At 39.9% G+C, this 21824-nt stretch overlaps 1 protein-coding gene across 1 annotated transcript in view; it reads left to right on the top strand.

Moving 5' to 3' along the window:
• Nucleotides 1–21824, top strand: part of CFAP61 (cilia and flagella associated protein 61) — a 184521-nt gene that overhangs the window by 87560 nt on the left and 75137 nt on the right. The gene's annotated exons all lie outside the window — the stretch shown is intronic.

Genomic DNA, 21824 nt, shown 5'->3' with positions numbered 1-21824 from the left:
CAGCAGTTGATAAAGAAAGTCTCCTGGTCAATGCAGAGACCTTTTAATACAATTTAATTTAATATATTCACAATTTTCTACCATTGTTTGCAAAGGTTACATGTACTAAAAATAACTAGATTGAATCAATTTATAAACCCCCTAATCCTTAAAAGAGGAAGTAGTTTTCTCCTCATTTTTCTTCCTACTTAATTATTTTACATTAGTAGTCACCATAGAAACACACAAATATAATTCACTTACCTGCATAACAGTCATTACAACTAGATTTTAGAAGTGATTTCAACTTGATTGAGACTGAGGAAATATATTTTTCATTAAATACTGAATTATATCTACTTGTTTGAAAGATGTAGAAAACTGCCTCTTGGTGCTATTGTATTGTAATATTAAATGTGGCAGTCACACTGTAGTTTGTGGAAAATCCATTTGAGGCAGAGTACTCCAGTTATTTTTCTAGGACATTCAGTGCTTTCACTGTTTGAACAGGGCAGATTCTAGCATCAGTTCTTATCATCCAAATGTAAAAATGTGCTCTGTAGCCCATCCTCCAAAATGCTGAAGTATATTTTGTATGATATTATTTTATTAGAAAATGCTTTTTAAATCCCTCATTTTCACTCATAGAGTGAATATCGGGAGTTTGGAGGAACACCCTCCAAACTCCTGGAATTGCCATACTGAATCAGACCAGTGGTCCATCTAAATCTGTGTCCAGTCTGACAGGGGGCAGTACCAGCTGCTTCAGGGAATCCTATAGTCATAGTGGACTATTATACCCTCCAGGAAAGCTTCTTTCTAACACCCCTTCCTTCAGCAAGTGGTTGGTTCATGCCCTGAAATATGAGGGTTTATAGCCCTAATGTTTTACCCCAGTGAATGTGAGTGGAGCGGTTCTTATTTTCCATGTGCCATTATCCAAATAAATGACTCCTGCTCCTTTTTCCTGAGTTCAGTCTTCTGCTTTATATGTTAGTTTTAGCTCAACAATAATTTGAGTTTAGTCTACAAACGAGTGAGAATTTTTTTCTTCAAGAATTGACCAAAAAGGGCACAACTGTCAATTACTCCTAGGCAGTTACACAGGAGAGTGAGGGTGTATAAGCCCCACCTTCATCAGCTGCATAGCCTTCCCTGATTGTGAGTCCACATGCAGGCGTGAAAGCAGGCTTCACACAGCCACTACACCCCATCCCTAATCAAATGTGTGCGAAGGGGCAAAAGAGAGGAAGCAAGCAGAGCCTTGGTTCTGCCCCATAAATTCATCAGCCAGCAGAGCTGAACTAGTGGTGGGGGTGAGAGGGGAGTGAGTAGCACTATAAATTGCTACAGTAATTAACTTCCCGGCAGGAGCAAAGACAAGCAGGGAAGGAATTGTGACTCCCACCGTTCATACCCAGGGCTCCTCCTGGCCAGTGCGATTATATGCTTCTCCTTACACAAAGACAGGAGTTAGGGCACTATCTAGGATTAAGACAAGGTAGTGCAACATCACACCTTTTGTTAAACCAGCACAATGTTTGCATGTACACCAGCCCTAAAGCAGAGGCAGCAGCCTAACAATGCTCTTTTTGTGGAGAAGCAGTTCAACCCAGCAACATGTCAGTCCCTATTGTTCTCCCCGCTCCAAACTATCTCATTGGTGCTCTTGCCTACCGTTTGTTGTAGAATGTCAGAAGAAAAGACGATTTTGGATTGAATCAAACTAAAGAAGTACCAGGGACAGATTTTTAAAAGATGGACTTTTTTTTGCATTGAATTACTTAGTCTTAGAACAAGAAGCAATAACAAGAAAAAGAGTTTGATCAGACATCAAGTAAAAATATATAATCTTACTTTCTCAGTGTTGTGAACATCAAGTTATAAAAAAAAATTGTGTCAGGACCCCCAAAAACCATGCGATTGGCTTAAAAGTAATTAGATTTTTAAACTAATAAGTATTGGGTTATTTTTATTTGCCTTCTGGTTTTTGAGCTTTTAGAGCTCATGTTTTTAAGCTTTTGTCTACAACCATGAGTTCTAGAAATGTTCTTTTTTTTTTTTTTTTTTTTTTTTTTAAATGAAAGCTGAGATTCTGATTACACAAATCCGGGAGCTGAGGTTTTAAGAAAAATACCAAATACCATGAAACTTGTGACTAAACCTGGATAGTTGGAAACTGTGCATTTTTTGGAAGTTTGGGGTATACGGAATGCAAGATCTGGTTCTACCTGAATTTATTTTAGTGTGTGATCCTTGAAATGTTTCCTGTTATGGACCTATAGTCATATTGGAATAAATATACCTGCTTCCACTTATGTCACTGGATATTGAAATATCTACTGTAATTATTAAATCACTGCAGTGAACTTAATGTACTGGTCATGTGCATTATAAAATTTTAAATTGCTCTTAACTTCCTCATTTCAAACTTGATAAATTATGCATTCCTTACTGAGATATACTGGCATATACATGCTAAATTTAAAGTTATAAAACAAAGCCATATTTGAATTATTCAGCTGCAAAAAACAGCACCTGTAAGTATTTTTCAAGTGTGAATTCTGTTTTTAAAAGTACATAGTTCACAGTTTAAAAAAAAGACCTTGAAGCTGAGATCAAGCATGAGAAATACCAACCTGAGTTAAATATTTGATTTGAGAAAATTATGAGCAACTGGAAACTGGGTATAGAATGAAAGACATCTCATTTTAATGACTGTTGCCTCAACAACATTTCCACTTGAACCTAGTTTATAGCATTATATTTTATGCATTTTCTTAAATATTGACATACTCTGAAAAAAATATCCTAGTTCCCCATTCCTCAGAGTACTTTATTTGTTGTTTTTCATTTATTCTAGTTTTCCACAAACATTTAGTGTCAGACGGTGTTTAAGAATGGCAGTTACAATAGCAAAGTTAGGCCAGGGAAGAAGATAATTCATGTTATGTCATTTTTAGTTTATTCCAGCATATGATTCACTGAACAGCATGCTAACTAGACACTCTGACAACAGTTGATTAGAGTTTGGCTACAAGATCCCAGAAAGTTTCCTCACGGCAGTATCTTGTCATTGGTTCCAGTACAATGAACCAATTAGCTTTTTATCCATCTCTTTGCATATAGGTGGGGGAAGTGTTATTGTGTCCTCATTATGGAAAACGTCCCTTTTAATCCATGATTTTAAAACCTTGTTAATCCAACCTCTGGTGTAAAGAATGACTTATTCTCTGAATTCTATATATGTAGATGTACTATACACATAACAAATAAGAGGTTGCTGAGATCACAAAATGTAATATGAAGACACAGAATAGAACATATTTTGGCACTTAAAGGATCATTGTCTTAAAGTTTATTTCAGTAAAACATTGAATCTGGTCTTAAAATTAGATGGTCTCACTAGTTTGCTAAATCCCCGATTTCCTGTCAAGAAATCTGCTTCCCTCTGAAGGTATCTAAGAATAGCTTAGAAATACTAGTTTTTATTTTTTTTTAAAGCACTATTTGCAACAGACCAACTACAACTCCTGTTATCTGGCAGCACGCTATTACACAATATCCTGCACATCTGTCCTGTTTGGCAATAGCGAGCATAATGCTTGCTGTTTAATTAGGCTTTTTATCTTTACATTTGTCTGAGAACATCTGAAGCTTTCCATGTTGCCTGTCACTAATTAGTTGACTAATTAAATAGTTAGTGCTTACTTGCTGATCACAGAGCTAACATGTAATGAAGGGTTTAGTGATCTTTATTGTTTTATTCTATCTGTCTTTGCCACATGAGTTGATATATGTATGCTTCCTTTTGACTGCTTTTTTTTTTTCATACCAAGGCAAATGCAAAACAATGTTGTAGTCTACCATGTGTTCAATGTCACTGGGCCTGCATCATTCAGACATTGTTGCCTTCCATCATTTCTAGTGAATAGAGATCAAGTTGTGACAGAGATAAATAGGATAGGTCATATCTTGCCTTGTTGTTAAATCAGTGTCACAATGGATACTGTCAGTGACTGATACTAGCATAACCTATAGGGAAGGCTATGAGTCAAGATCATCTTTCCTAGCAATCATTTGACTTTATTCTGCCAAAAATAATTCTGAACTATTACAGCCATATTATTATTTTATAATGAAATGGCTTGTTTTAAGTCTATTTTCAATTCAAAAACAAGAATATTTCTATTTTAAGCATTTGCCATTTTAAACATATTGTGCAAACACCAGGCTGGAACCAAGCATTCTGGCATGCTTTGTATTTGTATATATTTGTAGGTGTTGCTTTTTATTTTATTTTTTTAAACTATATTTAGGGCGAAGAATATTATATATCACAAAGGACCTGTTGCAATGTCCAAAGTAATCAATGAGAAGAAATGTTGATATTTTAATTCTGGAAAAAAAAAGCTGGGTGACAAAGCATGATAATAGCACGAACAGCTCATTATGGAGCTTTGTATCTGAGTGCCTTGGAGTTTGTCGTAATCTGGACAATGCAGTTGAGAATAAAAAAGGACCATTCAAACTGCATCACAATCCATTTATATTTTCCATTTCTTTGTTTAAGTGGTACTGGAAATCACTGCTTTTCAGTTCTGTTCATGATTATTTTTCATTGTTTAAAGAATAGGGTGACCAGATGTCCCATTTTTATAGGGACAGTCCCGTTTTTTGGGACTTTTTCTTATATAGGCGCCTATTACCTCCCACCCCCATCCCGTTTTTTCACAGTTGCTATCTGGTCACCCTATTAAAGAAGCATGCTTTGGAAAAGAGATTTTTCTACCCATCATTGAGATGTGACTATTGGGATGTTCAAAACAGGCTGTCAGCTGCCCACTGGGGTTTGTTGGTTTGTTTGTTGTTTTTTGAAGTACAGTGGAATTTGCAAGTTGAAATGTGAGATAGCTGGCTGGTTATGCTAGTAACTCTGCCCTCTGGTGTAACATAGGATTTGATTCTTGCTTTCACATTTTTTAACATTAATGTATAGACTTTGTATGACAAATTAAGACATTTGTTTGAAGGTATTTGCTTATTTATTATTTTATTTTTGGATGCTTCTTGCAATACCTTTTAGAGATCACTTTTGGGGCATAATTACCCCCTGCACCCTATGTTTCTGCAGTGCAAAGAGGAATACTATGGGTGCAATTTATGTTGAAATGGGATTTGGGAGGTGCACAAGGAGTGGTAATGTAACTGCGTGGTATGTTCCCACAGCAACATAACTGTGAACAGCATCTATACACCAACCAGATGTGTGATTTCAGTAGTATGCGAAACAGAAGGCATGGCCTGCTGGAGGGGGAGGAGTTGGAGAACAGCCTTTGTAGTCAGTATGTTCTCCGTGTAAAGAGGTGGGTGTACCATGACTTAATGTTACTCTCCATCACAGAGCTCCTCTGCCTCCAGGGGAGCCAATGCCAGCCTAGCAACTGTGCTTGGGATGTTGGAAGAACCAAAAGGGCAGCTGCTACATGATATAGCCTTTTATTTTATGTAAAGTGAATTTTGTAATGTGGTATTACACCACCGTGGGTTTGGCTCTGGTGGCTACAGTGTCAAGCTTAACCGAGTGAAAGTCACCTCTGCTACTTGCTTCAGAGTTGGAGTCCCTAGGAACATATAAAGACCAAGGATAGTGACCACACATACATTCACCAGTACAAAGTCTAGTCCATTTTACTAGTTTTATTAAAGTTACAATTAAAGTTAAGATTACCCAAGCATACAGAAATTCTATACAGACTTATGCATAGCTACAAATGTAGTTATAATCACATCCTTAACAATAGTGTTAGGGTCTGATAGATGTCCCATGGCTTGATCATCAGTAAAGGAATGGTTCCTGCAGGAGTCTCCCATAGGGAGCTCAGTTTTCCCGTTCTGGGCATCCCCTTTTTATAATGTGATTCTGTCTATACCTACGTTCTGCACATGTCCATAAAAGTGTCAACCCTCTTTTCTCTTATTGGTCTGTGTCCCCTGGAAACTTAAGGGACCCCAATTTTCTATAGGCTGTGTAAGTTCCCTTTATTCTCATTAGCATTGATGCACAACCTGTATCCCAAGGTTAAGACACAGGTCTGATACACATGTGCCTTTACAGCATTTTTATGATCTAATATTAATCTTCTGGGTAATTTTGTGTAGTATTACCACTTGGTACCTCTTTTCCCATAAACTTAGGGCACTAGGTTATTTCTCGGTTATTGGCTTAAGTCATCATTTCTTGCCTCCAAGGCCTAAAATAGCTTAAGCTAATGTCTTGCAGGCCTCAACCTACGGGTTCTTGCATTTCAGCTTGTCTTACTCATGTCTAATACTTGGTTCCTGTAAATACTGATCAATCTTATACTTCTGTAATCCTACAAAGTAACTCTAATTAGCATACAATTAATATATATATAATAGAACATTGATTAATCATAACATCACACAATAAATGGATAATAAACTAAAATCATTGGCTACAATGTGGATGTTCTGAGATCAGGGGTTTTGGGCCTAGTTTTTCTCTGGATCTTCAGCTAGCCATGGCCCCTTCCCTTACACAGCTGCCCGCTTTACAACAGGACAAGATAGCACCTTGGTGGCTGCAAAAAATCACACAACTTTGTGAGACATGCTCTCTTTCTGTGTGGATGATGTCTGGGGAACGTCTGGCCCTGGGTCAACAGGGAGAACAAGCATGTAGGACAGAATCTAAAGCCAATGGGAGTCTTTCTACTGACTTCATGCTTTGGATCAGGCCCGTACTTTTCCTCTCACTCAAGAGCAGTACATTCAGTATTTGTGCCAAGCGATGGGGAGCATTTCAGAATATTAGATCTTGTCTTGTAACAACACTAAAAAGGATTCAAATTAAGCATTGAGGTTGCAAAAATTGATTTGCAGCATAAGGAAATAGGCCATAGTATTAAAAATACCATGTTAAAGAGCTAGAATTTACACTAGATGTTACTCACTGAAACACTGGGAGCCAGTCTTTTGCCACATTCATACAGCAACAACAGAGTAGTAGCAGACAAGAAACTCAAACACACTCCTGATGTTCTTTCCTAATCTGCAGCTTCTCAGGGCCTTATTTGCAGAAGCCAGTATTAGTAAGCACTGTACCTCACCAGTGATTTTAACTGCTACGTTCCAGGTGGTTATATCTAACAAAATCAAGTATACTGTTCCCAAGGTGGTCATATACATTGAGCAAGGGTAGAATGGCCGGGCCCAGTAGCTCACAGGTTCTGATTAGGGTTTGAGGATAGATAGCATAGCTCCCTGCCAGACGGTGAATTGATTGCAAAGACTGAGCAAAAACAGTTATGTTATTAATAAATAAATAAACCTTGCAACATTTTTGAGCAGTTCTAGCACGGAAACATCTGGGGAAAGGAAGTTTGAGATTTTGACACCAAAATAGCCCTCAATAAGGAGAAGTCATTTTGTGTGTTCTGGTGAAGATAGGTTTTGATCAAATTCTAAACGTTTGAAAATTGCATTTTGTACTTGTTCAGTAAATTCTGCGTGGGAGTATTTCTCTTGTAAACTGTGCAGCTAAGGAGGTTCATAATGTGTGTGTCTGCCTGAATAATTTAGCTGCACATCTTCCCCACATGAGCTGAGACAAGACCTTTTGTAAGGTACCCTGCTCTGTCAGACAAACTTACAAGTGGTTCTCTCCTGCGGGTTGTTATGGACTTGGAAATACCACAAACCCTAAGTGAAGGGTGCTCTATACCTGTGCTTGCCAGGAGGCGATCAGGGACCAAATTATACTTCAGAATTATAATTTGGTCCCTACTTATTCCTTGCTCCAGGAGGGGGGTAAACTGGATCAGCCCTATAATGGGTAAAAAGAAGAACAGGAGTACTTGTGGCACCTTAGAGACTAACAAATTTATTAGAGCATAAGCTTTCGTGGACTACAGCCCACTTCTTCGGATGCATAATGGGTGTAGCTTACTTCTGCCAATGTGTTTAGGAGCGGAGACAAGGCTCCAAACATCTCCTCCCCCTGGCCACTTACCTATACAGGACCCTGCGTCAGCAATACTTTCCCCATCCCACACACAGACCAGCAATTCAGGTAGCTGGCATCTTACACCACCTTATCCCAGCACAGGCAGGTAACCCAGCTCATACTTGAGCCTAAAGTGGAGCTTGGGTAAAGGAAGAGAGAGGGAAGAGAAAGTGCTGTTAGTCAAGATTCATGTCTAAGTTGGTTGTAGTAATGCATGGTCCCTCAGTTTGCCTCTATTGTTGTCTGTGTTTTTTCCTTTATACTTACACTCTGGGGGTTTTATTGGTATGCCTGGAGAAACAATACAGATATTCTTTTAAAATATTGACAAGATGCTAGGCAATACGATGATGTTGAGAAGAGGGTTTCAGGAGAGCCAAGGGGCAGAAGGGTTGGGTGTTGAAGACACATGGGTTGATCAGGGTTTAGACGTCATGTTGCTTGGAAATGAAGAAGACAAAACAGAATAAAAAGAGAACTAATTGAATTATGGGGAAACAGTCAAAGATGGAGGTTGGAGCAGTGTATGTGTGAAGGAAACCATTATAGAGGAGAAAGCAGAGTTGAAATTAGAGACCATGGAGTTGACACAGATGAGGAATGGAAAGAAGGAGCTGAGAGTTGCAGAGACGTTCGATAAATCTACTGGAGAGCATGAAAGCAAGGAGAGGGGAGGGTGAGTTATTCAAGGAGATGAAATGGAGATCGGGGAGGGAGTTTGAAGATAGAAACTGGAAAGATTAAGTGTCTGGCAAAGACTAGGTCAGGAGAAGGGCTGAGATGGCGAGTTGGCCCAAAGCTAGCCATCAAATGAACAAAATGAAAAGAACTGAAAAGGAGAAGTCAGACTAGTGAGTATTATGGGAATTTAAATTGTCTGGGATAAGGGCAGGGATGGCGCAGATTTAAAAAAAAAATCAACCATTAAAGTTAGGCGAGCTCAAGGAGTCTGGGGAAGGGAGCTGCTACTCAGAGGAAGGGAGGGAGGAGAAGTGAATGGAATGAAGTTAGAGGAGGAGAAAGGAGCAGGATGTGACAGGAGGAGAGGACCACCTTTGAGTGAGGATGATTAAGAGGAGTGATCACCAAAGAGGAGAGAAGCATCCCAAGCAGAGTCAGAGGAGAGAGCCAGGTTTTAGAGAGGGAGGAAAGAAGCAGGAAATAATTTGTGGATCAAAATGAATTTATTGGAGATGTAGCAGGAGTTAAAGGGGTATCAGGAGGAGAGAGAGGGAGCACAGATTATAGGAATAATCTTAGCAGAGAGAGAATCTGTGGGGCACATATGAAGTCTGGAGTGAGGGGTCATTCTGTTGCTCCCCTGGCATTCAGGGAGGTAAAGCTGCAAGATGGGGGAGAGAGAGGAGCCCTTGTAGCTTCCTTGAGGAGAATCAGTCATAGGTCAAAGTGAAAATTCCTTGGCTTTTTGGAAAAATTGACAGTAAGATGAAGGAGACAGTGACTGCTTAATGGACTGGTGCTGCATGGTGCTTTGCTTATTCTGTCTGTGGGGTACAGCATCTGTCAGAGGGTGGAGGAAGAATGTCATTACTAGAGCTGGCTGGAAATTTTCCAACTGAAAGTTTTTCTGTCAGTAAATGCCACTTTTTTGAGTAAATTTTCTTTTGAAAAAAATTAAATGAAGTGTTGTGATGATGATCGATCCGTTTTGATGTTATTGGAACAAAATGTTTTTATTTTTTGTTTTGAAAGACTTTGTTCTAAAAAATTTTTTAAGTCAGAATGGAACAAAAGTCTTGATTTTTATCAAAACGAAACATTCGACCAGATCAAAATGAATTTTTTTTAAATATTGTTTTGTGGGAAAATTTGTTTTAATTTGGAACAAAACAAAATTTTAAAATGGTGGATTTTCCCATAGAACAGAAAAAGTTTTGACCACCTCTAGCCACCAGAGCTGGGAAGGTATGTTCCTCTGCCGATATAGCCTACAATCAGCTGATGGCTATGGGGAGCCTGGAAAGATAAGGGATGAAAACCTGGCCCCACTGAAACTCTCATTGACGTCAGTGGGGCCAGGATTTTATCTAAAGTGTCCGCTACTAAGAAGCCCTGTGGAGCAACTGACAGCTAGAGTAATTTTTAGTCCTGGTGCTGCAACTCCGATGGAGAGGGAACTGTCGAGGAAAAGCCAGTAATGATTGCTGAGAAGTTTTACAGAGAATGCAGCAAATTCTGGTTTTGAATTATTCAGACAAAATCTTTGAGAACCGTTATGTATGCTTGATCCAACGGAGCATAATTCTATACCTGGGAATCCTATTAATTAAAAATTCCACTAGGACAAAAAAATGTATTTAAGGTCACTTCCTGGAGTCCTGTCTTGAAAGCGTCCTGATAAAAACTCCACTACAATGCTTCTCTTCACCAAAGCCATTTCAGATGTCTTGGCATTTTTTTCTCCAGTGTTGGTTCACTGGAGAATTGGTTTATCTTGGAGAACTCTTAATTAAAAATGTATAATTTCTTGATGGATATCTGTGTATCAGTTCTTAAGTAGGAATCCTGTTTTGAAAATCTAAGTTGATGTACATATGTAGTTTCTTGTCTGCCAATACATTTTTTGGAAGTCATTGTTCACACAATGATCTCTTTTGCTTCCTCCTTAGTTGGCACTCTCACTTAGAGCATAGTAAACAAGAAAGTCTGACTTCAGGTGTGGGGCCTTCATGATGTTTGGTATGACATCCTTTCCACAGAGAGAGAATATTGCGCATTATTTTCCTATGACTCCTCATACTTATAAAATCATAGAAATGTAGGGTTGGAAGGGACCTCAAGAGGTCATCAAGTACATCCCACTGCGCTGAGGCAGGACCAAGCAAGCTTAGAACATCCCTGATAGGTGTTTGTCTAACCTGTTCTTAAGAACCTCCAATAGTAGGGATTCCATAGCCTCCCTTGGAAGCCTATTCCAGAACTTAACTACTCTTATAGCCAGAAATTTTTTCCTAATATCTAACTTAAATCTCCCTTGCTGCAGAATAAATGCATTACTTCTTGTCCTACCTTCAGTGGACATGGAGAATAGTTGATCACTGTCCTCTTTATAACCGCCCTTAACATATTTGAAGATCATTATCAGATGCCCCATCAGTCTTCCTTTCTCAAGACTAAATATGCCCAGTTTTTTAACCTTTCCTCATAGGTCAGATTTTCTAAACTTCTTTATTACTTTTGTTTCTCTCCTCTATACTCTCCCCAGTTTATCCACATCTTTCCTAAGTGTGGTACCCAGAATTGGATACAGTACTCCAGCTGAGGCTTCACCTGCCTGTGCTGAGTAGACCGGGACGGTTACCTCCCATGTCTTACACATAAACCAGAATGATGTTAGACTTTTTCACAACTGCATCACATTGTTGACTCATATTCAACTAGAACTAGATCCACTAGAACTTCCAGATCCTTTTCAAAGGTACTATCACCTAGACAGTTATTCCCCATTTTGTACTTGTGCATTTGATGTTTCCTTCCTAAGTACTTTGCTCTTATCTTTACTGAATTTCATCTTATTGATTTCAAATCAATTCTCAAATTTGTCAAGGTTGTTTTAAGTTCTAATCCTGTCCTTCAAAGTGCTTGTAATCCCTCACAGCTTGTTGTCATCCACAAATTTTATAAGCGTACTCTGCACTTAATTATCCAGGTCATTAATGAAAATATGGAATAGTAGCAGGTACCCAGGAGTGACCCTTGCAGGATCCCACTATAGATGCTCTCCCAGCTTGACTACGAACCATTGGTAACTACTCTGTGAGTATGAGTCTTTCAATCAGTTTTGTACTCACCTTATAGTAATTTCAGCTAGCCCACGTTTCTGTAATTTGCTTGTGACAGTATCACGTGGGAGTGTGTCAAAAGCCCTACAAAAATCGAGATATGTCACATCTGTTGAGTCCCTCCCTATCTACTAGGCCAGTAACCCTGTCAAAGAAGGAAATTAAGTTGTTTGGCATGATTTGTTCTTGACGAATCCATATTGGCTATTCCTTATAACCCTGTAATCATCTAGATGCTTACCAATTGATTGTTTAATTTGCTCCAGTAACTATCCATTTACTGAAGTTAGGCTGACTGATCTATAATTTCTCTGGTCCTTTTTGTTCCCTTTTTTAAAGATAGGTACACCTCTACCCCGATATAACGCGACCTGATATAACACGAATTCGGATATAACGTAGTAAAGCAGCGCTCCGGGTGGGCGGGGCTGCGCGCTCCGGCAGATCAAAGCAAGTTCGATATAACGCGGTTTCACCTATACCGCGGTAAGATTTTTTTGGCTTCCGAGGACAGCGTTATATCGGGGTAGAGGTGTAATATGTTTTTCCTTCTTCACTCCTCTGGGGCCTCAGGGGTCCTCCATGAGTTCTCAAAGATAATTGCTAACAGTTCAGAGATTGGTTCAGCTAGTCTCGTAAGTGTCCTAGGATGAATTTCATCAGGCCCTGCTGACTTGAATACATCTAACTTATCTAAATAGTCTAACCTGTTCTTTCCTTATTTGGCTTTCATTTCTTTCTTCTTGTTGTTAATATTATTTGTGTTGTTTGTTTGGTCATCGTTAACAATTTTAGTGAAGACGGAAGCAAAACTGGCATTAAATACCTCAGCCTTCTTGATGTGATCAGTTATTAACTCCCCTTCCCCTATAAGTAGAGGATCTCCACTTGTCTTCATCCTTTTCTTGTTCCTAATGTATTTAAAGAACTTCTTCTTCCCTTTTATGTCCCTTGCCAGGTGTAACTCATTTTGTGACCTAGGCTTTCTGATTTTGTCCCTACATACTTGTGTTATTCTTTTTGTTCTCCTTCCTAATAATTTGTCCATGTTTCCACTTTTTATAGGATTCCTTTTTGATTTTTCAGGCCATTAAAGAGCTCCTGATGAAGCCATATTGGTCTCTTAATAGCTTTCCTTTGCATCTGGATAGTTTTACATTGTGCCTTTAATATTGTCTCCTTGAGAAACCACCAGCTCTCCTGAACTCCTTTAGCTCTTAGATTTTCTTCCCATGAGACCTTATCTACCATTCTCTGGATTTATTAGTCTGCTTTTTCAAGTCCATTGTCTTATTCTGCTGCTCTTATTCCTTCCTTTCCTTAGAATCATGAAATCTATCATTTCATCATTTTCACCCAAATTGCTTTCCACCATCAGGTTTGCAACCAATTCCTCCCTATTTGTCAGAATCAAGTCTAAAATGGCTGTCCTTCTGGTTCCTTCCTCCATTTTCTGGAGAAAAAGAAAGTTGTCCTCTATACATTCTAAGAACTAATTGGAAATTTTGCATTTTGCCATATTACTGTTCCAACAGATGTCTGAGTAATGGAAGTCCCCCATTACTACCACTCTTGTGTTTTGTACATTTCTGTTATTTGATCTAGAAATGCCTCATCCACCTTCTCTTTCTGATTTAGTGATCTGTAGTAAACCCATATCATGACATCAACCCAATTTTTCCCCTTTTATCTTTACTCAAAGACTTTCAACTGGTCTGCCTCTCACCTCCTTTTGGAACTCAGAACAAGTGTATTTATTCTTGATGTATAATGCAATACTTACTTACTTTTCCCCCTGCCCATCCTTCCTGATCCCCTGTATACCAATGTTCTGGTAATGAGAACATGATCTTATGTTGATTCTTATATGCCAGAAAAGAATGCTGGTACCTGAACAATGGGAGAAAAAGAAAGGCGTGTAACTGACTTCAGCTCTGGCTGGCAAAGCAACAAGTCACAAGGCAGCAAGTAGCCAAGAAAGTAATTAAGATAATTTATAGTATCATAACATAGTTAACATGTCGAGAAAGGTGCACTGAGTGAAGGCCACTGTGCCAGATTTTAATTGAAAATTAAAGTGATTTCATTTATCTGTCATATAATGTATGTACAGATTTGATTTTCCCCATTTCCACAACCTAGGGAGGTTATGGAATCTCCGTCATTGGGGATTTTTAAGAACAGGTTGGACAAACACCTGTCAGGGATGTCTAGATAATACTTAGTCCTGCCTTGAGTGCAGGGGACTGGACTAGATGATCTCTCGAGGACCCTTCCAGTTCTATGATTATTATCAGCTACCCTTATTATACTGTAGCATTTGCTTCTCTAGTTTTAAATACTCCTAAAAACTGGCAATTTCTACAATTTTTTTAGAACTGTCTCGAGCTTTCATATTTAGAACCACTTTTATGAGATCAGGTTAGAGTACAATGGAATTCAAGTTGTCTGTGCCTTTGACTTAGTACGTCAATTAACACCAAATATTAAGGTTGTTATTTAAATACTATGCTTACAGGAGACCAGCACATCGGATAACCTTTTTTTATTATTCTGAGACTGTATTACTTCCTAGTACAATTTTGTCATTTACTTTAAACTACTGGAAAAGCTGCACAGGTGTGTAATATTTAGGTTCAAGAAAATGAAATGGAAACATTTAGATCCATGTGGGCTACTGCTCTTTACTTTGTGTTAAAAGGCTATTTGGCTATTTATTTGTTCAAATGAGAGGTTTAATGAAAGCAGTTAATTAAATGACTTGCTTAGACAGTTTTTGCTAAAAACAGCAAAAGCTAAGGAAGAATAATCTGGTAGATTTGCAAATGGCTCTTGCCAAGATGCCTGTAAGTAATATAGTAATTTTTTTTTTTGCTTACTTCTTTTATTATCCTCACAATAAATTGGCAATGGGACCCTTTTTTATTTCAAGAACAAGGATGTTTAAGGCCTTCTTTTGTAGATGTCCTCTAGAACCATGCAATGAAACTCAATACCTTTTACTTATTTCCCTAGATACTCTAATCCCTCCCTGCTTGACAAGTATCTTTAGCTGTTCTTCCCTTTTGTCTCCACAGCAACATGAATCCCTGCAGGAATTATTTGCTTCTAAATTGCAGGTGCACTTGTGTAATGTTTCACTGGTTTGAGCTCTTAACTTGAAGACTTGTTCACAAAATGGTGACCTCTCCTTTTACAGCACTTGATGTTGGGCATTGTTTATATACATTAAAAGCATATAAGCCACTATGTTTCCTAATATGCAGTACCTGTTTTTCAGTATCTGTTGTTATTTTTCAGTTATCAGGAGCTTGCTTTTAGACTGGCAGTGAGGAACTAAAGCCAGAATGTATGAGCTATTCTTTCATCGGCTTAGAAATAAAACGATATAAAAAGAACCCCAAATGTATTGATGGAAAGTATAATGATACTCAGCAGTGTCATTGGCCAGTATTTTCAAACCTGGCTGCTTTCACATAAATCTGTATTCCAGCACCTGATTTTCATAGATGTTGAGCACCTGCAGCCCCCATTGACTTGTCAGGCTAATTATATTTAGGTGCCTATATATGGATTTAAGAGCCTAACTTTTGGTGTACAGGGTAAAATTTTCCAAAGCACCTTTGTCACTTAAGCATTTTTGAAAATGGGATTTATGCACCTGAGTTACTGACAGCCAGTTTTTTAAAGCTATTTAGGCACTTATAACTGCAAATAAGGGCCTAACAGGATTTTCACAAACACCAATCTGCATCTTCAGGTGCCTAAATACCTTTAAAAATCTGGCCCTTTGGCACTTTTGGAAATGTCACACACAGACTTGAACATTTTGGCCACTAAATTTATGAAATTGACATAATTTCCATTATTGGGGGTTCATAACTTGGCTAGAAGAGATACTTTGGACTCTTGATATACAAAATCTTATTTTAGATATTTAAAAAAAGATGTATTTTACTAATCAGTGTTAAAGAAGGACAAATAATAGAAAAATGTTTACTGGGTTTTCATGCTTTCCATATGACCCTATAACTTAAAAAGAGCCTTCTATTTAAAATGACATTGTTCTTATGATTAGTGTGATAAATAAATTCCTTTTGGAACACAGGAGTTGCCATGTTGGAGCTCTCTAGTGGTCAGTCTAGTCCAACCTCCTGGTCTGGTCTCCAGCTATGAATTTGTCAGTTCTTACCTAATGCCTGCAGCTTGGACAAGAGCCGGCATCTGGCCTGCCAGCGCCACACTTACACCCCTGTGACGTTCCTCACTGTCTTCTCTAGTATTGCCCAACCTAAATGTTTTTGTGTCTTCTGCTAATTTTGACATCTCATTCTTCACCTCCTTTTTGAGATCATTAAGAATATGTTAAACTACACCAGTCCTAGTACTGAATCTTGTGGCACTCCACTGCTAACCCTTTGCCAGGTTGAAAACTGGCCATTAATTCCTACTCTGTTTTCTGTCTCTTAGCCAGTTTCTCATCTATGGCAGTACCTTGCCTCTATGAATGCTTACTTCCCTTGATTTCATTTTGTGAGGGATTTTGTAAAAAGTTGTTTTGATAAACTAACGGTGGTATTTTCAAAAGCACTCAGCATTGACTTAACTTTGATCCCATTAAAGTCAATGGAGTGCATTGACATAAATGAGAGCAGAGTTAAGCCAATGCTTGAGCACTTTTGAAAATCCCAACCAAAATAATTTCAAGTGGTTCTCCCTTATCAGCTTTTTGCTGACATGCTCAAAAATTTCTAATAAATTCAAGAGGCACAGTTTTCCTTTAGAGAATGCAGGCTGCTTTATCCCTTGTTGTATCTTGTTCTTCTAAGTGTTTTAAAATTCTATTTTTAATTATTCTTTCAACCAAATTATCTGATAATGGGGTAAAGCTGACTGGTCTCCAATTCCCATTTTTGTATTTAAAAAATAATTAAAATGTCAAAGAATATGAAGGTTTAAACGTGGGACAACATGTCAACTACTTATTGTAAGGGCTTTCACTGTGCAATTATGTTTTATTATATGCACAGGAAGCGACACCTATCATTAAGACTGCCGAACACTTCCCATCGTAAGCCCTGGTTTTCCGTTGCTTATAATTAGGGCTCCGTGTCTGTCACAGAGGTTGCGGAAGTCATGGATTCTGTGACTCTCTGTGACCTCCGTGACATCTGCAGCGACCAGTGTGGCTGACCCCGGGGCCGCCCAAGCAGCTAGCCCCAGGGCCAGCTACTCTGGTGGCCCCGGGGACAGCCACACCGGCCGCTACTGGAGTGGCTCCACAGCCAGCTGCTTAGGGAGCCCCACAGCTGACCACACCGGCCGCTGCTGGAGCTGTTCTGGCGGCAGCCGCACTGGCCCTTACTCGGGCGGTCCCTGGGATGGGGACTGCCTGAGAAGCTGCTGATGCGGCTGACCCCGGGCACTGCCTGAGCAGCCGTCCTGGGGGCGGTGGAAGCAGTCACAGCTTGGTGGCCCCCGGCAGTGGTCCCATGGACGGCCAGAGCAGCAGCGGGGAGACGGGCATTGCAGCTGCTGCTAGGGTGGCCCCTGGCAGCTGGTGCCACTGGCCCTGCACTCCCTCCCCCAAGCAATGCCTTCCTCCCAGGGCAATCCCCCAGAGCACCAGCCCCCTGGGGGCCCTCCAGAGCAGCGGCCCTCCAGAACAGCAACCCCCCGGCTAACATTTAGTCGGGGATATTTATAGTACAAATCATGGTCAGGTCACAGGCTGTGATTTTTTGTTTATTGCCCGTGACCTGTCCATGGCTTTTATTAAAAATACCCATGACTAAATCGTAGCCTTACTTATAACTTTGCAAAACTTTCACCATTCGTGTTGCGATTTTGTGTTCATTTTCTCTGCCTCAGGCTGAATTGTTCTAGAAAGTTTCTACAAAAAGAGTTCAGCCTTTTCTTAGTACAAGGTTATAGAAAAATACTTTGTTTTGCTCATGTTAATGAAGTAGTTGTAAGAAATTATTTTAGATGCTCTAGTGTCTTCATGCCTGGGAGAAGGGTCTTCAAATTTGGCAGGGAGGCCATCTTAGTGTCAGGGATGTGCCTTTCATTGTTCCTGAGAAAAAATGCCCAAATTTGACCAGATTATCAGCCTTTGTAAAATCTCAGTCTGCACATGCTTGTTAGAATCTGGAGGCTAGAATCTCTGAAGATTCCGTCTGTACTGAGCATGCTCCAGCCCCTCACATCTTCTAAGTGTGACTGGACTATAGGTAGGGCCCTACCAAATTCACAATCCATTTTGGTCAATTTCACGATCAAAGGATTTTAAAAATCATAAGTTTCATGATTTCAGCTATTTAAATCTGAAATTTCACAGTGTTGTACTTATAGGGTCCTGACGCAAAAAGGAGTTGTTGGGGGGGTCGCAAGGTTATTGGGGGGAGGTTGCAGTACTGCTACCCTTACTTCTGAGCTGCTGCTGGCGGCGGCGCTGCCTTCAGAGATAGGCAGCTGGAGTATGATGGCTGCTGGCCGGGATCCCCGCTCTGAAGGCAGCAGTGCAGAAGTAAGGGGTAGCATGGTATAGTATTACCACCCTTACTTCTGCGTTGCTGCTTTCAGGGTACTGCCTTCAGAGCTGGGCTCCCAGCTAACAACTGCCGCTCTCCGGCCACCCAGCTCTGAAGGCAGCGCAGAAGTAAGGGTGGCAATACTACAACCCCCCCCTAAAATAACCTTGCGATCCCCCTGCAACTCCCTTTTGGGTCAGGACTCCCAATTTGAGAAACACATGGTTTCCCCATGAAATCTGTATAGTATTGGATGAAAGCACACAAAAGACCAAATTTCACAGGGGAGAAACCAGATTTCACAGTCGGTGACGTGTTTTTCGTGGCCGTGAATTTGGTAGGGCCCTAACTATAGCAAGAGGATGACAGTTTCATGATTAAGTTGAATGCTACCCTGGAGAATTGGATTCTATGTCGACCTCTGCCACAGAGTTCCTGTGTGATGCTAGGCAAGTCACTTAAACCAAAATGTTCATAGTTGCCCAATATGAGACACTTGGGGGCAGATTTGCAGAAGTGCTGAGCACTGACACCTGCAGCCAAACTCAGTTGGAGCTGTGCTTTTGTCATATTAAGTGCTATAAAAATGCTATAAAAGTATTCTGAAAATTCAGGTCCTAAGTGTCGCCAATTTGGCCATCAGAATTGGTGAATGTTTTTGAGAATTTGGGCCTTAATCTCTCTCTCTGAGCTTCAGTTCCCAGACAGTAAAATGGGGATAAAAACACCACCCAATCTCACAAAGGTGTTGTAAAGATAAATTACGTAATGTTTGTGAAGCACTTGGATGTTATGGTTAGAACATCCTAGAAGTGCTGCGGAGGAAATTAATAATATTTCATTCAGTGCAATGTTGGAATGGATAAGGCGGCCTGGGGCCACACAGTGAGGATAAAAAGAAATATTAAATAACTACACATTTACTGAATGAGGTAGATTTCCTGTAGAAAAATAATATGGGATCATGTAATTAAAGGCAGTATCAGAGTGAGAGGGAAAATTAAGGTTTCACAAGCAACCTTAAAACTGTCATTTCCTAACTATTGAGTGCCTGACTTTGCATCCCTAATGTTATTTTAACTTGGTTCTTTCAATGTAATTTAGTATGTACATTACAGTAGCACTCAAGATTGGAGCCCCCGTTGTGCTAGGTGCTGTACAGCATCCATGAAGAAATGGTCCCTCCCCCAAAGTGCTTACAATCAAAGATGATAAGTGATGTATGAAGGGGGCAGAGGGACAGATTTATACGTTGAAACATCAGTAATTTGTATATCAGTTTCCAGTTATTGTCCTGATAACTGTATGTAAATTGCCAAGTATCTGAATATTCTGGATCTTGACGATTAATGGTATTCATTCACACTCACACCCACAGTAGCAGCTCCAAATGCAGATGGCGTACTGTATGTTTTAAATGGATTGGGTCTGATTTTCATTTACACTAAAGCCACTTTACAGCACTCTGAGTATAAAGGGGCCTTAAAATGGGAGAAAATTATATTTATACCCACTTTAAGGACCTTTTGGACTGTTGTGTAAAATGTCTTTTGTGTAAATGAAAATCAGGCCTATAATCTGTATAAATATATGCACGCTGTTACATTCAGGTTATTTATTACATTGTGCCCAAAGTATGCATGGAGATTTATAGTAGATGATCCATAATCCAGAATTAAACTATTAATATGCATTTATAGAGTGGCAGCTATAACCTTGGAATTCCTTGGTTTAAGTATGACCTTTCACTTTGTTTGAATATATTTTTTTAAATGTATGAATAACAAATTAACATTAGTAGATAAAAAGCATACCATTTCCTTGTAGCACTTATATCTATCCATATTGAAGTGGTACAAAGCCTTGAAGATTATAAGGCTTAATCATTCATAATATTTATTTGTTTTTAAATGTCAGATCCAGGTTAGTTTAATATATTGTCGGAGCCCACGTTGTTAATCAAAATGCAGTGGGACAAATTCTCTTGATATGTGTAAAAAAGCACATGCAATTGAGAAAATGGCAGAATCTCTTGGTGCTTAGATTCTGGCCCACACAAATGAATTGCTCTGTGGAACCTGCTGGGGATGGCATCGAAAAATCTGCTGTTCCATTGACGAACCCTCCTCATTCCAAGAAATCCATTACAGGAAGTGGATGTACTCTCCTCGTTGCCAGGAATCCATTACAGGAAGTAGATGTACTCTCCTCGTTGCCAGGAATCCATTACAGGAGGTAGCTAGAGTATTGCAGGCCACGAGGCTCTCTCATGCCACGGTGGCCTCGCTGTCCAGCTATTTTCCTTTGGCGACTGAGCCACAAACAGCACTGACAAAGTTGGGATAGCCTTATTTCAACCATCCCGCCAGCGGGACTGCTTCCTGCCTTTGTCGCATGTCATGTAATGGCACATTGGGAGGAACCGGTCAGTCATGAAAACACTATATCCTGCTTTGGGCAGTGCTCAGCAAGTGTGGGACTCTGCTCTAAGCATAACCTACACATTGTTGCTAAGGGTCTGTCCTTTTCCTAGCATGCACTGAAGCCATGTGAAAGCAGTAATTGTAGTTGTCCACTGATATTCATCAGCTGTCTGAATAACTGCACATTTCCAGCATGCATTGTGTCTGTCTGAATTTGCGCTTTGGCCCCAATTCTGCAAACCACTGAAGCACATGTCTAAATCCATTCCTGTTCAGCAAAGCATTTGAAATCAATGGAAGTCGAATGTGTGCTTAAAGTTAACATTGCTTTGCTAAAACAGGGACTTTATTTCTGCTTTGTCTTCTCTTTACTTGCACTATCTTAACTTTGCATGGGTGTGGTGAGCCGTATGTTTACTAGAGAGACAGAAAGATATAGCCATGTTTAAACTCCCACATGAAGATAACACAAGGGTCTTCCTTCTACCGTTGCTGTCTGTCAGCAACGAACAACTTTATTTGTATAAGTGAAGCTTCGGAAGGGTTCCGCTTGAGGGTCTGATGCAGGAATGTCAGCCAGGCCCTCTTACGAAAACATCTGCTGAATCTTAACCTTATCCAAGAATTTGAATTAGCGATCCAGATTGTGGCTGGCACTAATGGAGCTCTACAGGGATTAAAGGGGGAGTAAGATCATCTTCACTTACCAGCATGGCCTCCCCAAAACTTGGGTTCAGATGTGAGGGGAAGAACAGGAACTGCACCCCTGAGAAGGTGGGCAGAGAGTGGGGACAGCCTTGGCTCCATCCCCTCTGTAGTGCCAGCAGGCAAAGCTGAACTGGCACGAGTGAAAGCAATCTGCACCTAGTGACATGTATAACTTCCTAAGGGCAGGGGGGATCAGAGAAGGAATTTTAATTCTATAGAGCTTTGTTTTCCCCAGAAAATTAGGTCATGTGGGTGGGAGCACTAACTAGAGAAGCTGCAGTGACTGACATGGTATTACACTCAAGGTTGACAAGGACTATTGTGTTTTAACTTCATGCCAGCTACTACA

The sequence above is a fragment of the Malaclemys terrapin genome, chromosome 3 (genome assembly GCF_027887155.1).
Source record: "Malaclemys terrapin pileata isolate rMalTer1 chromosome 3, rMalTer1.hap1, whole genome shotgun sequence".
Taxonomy (NCBI): Eukaryota; Metazoa; Chordata; order Testudines; family Emydidae; genus Malaclemys; species Malaclemys terrapin.
Note: the sequence above shows the minus strand (reverse complement) of the source record. Positions and strands in the feature narration are given on the sequence as shown.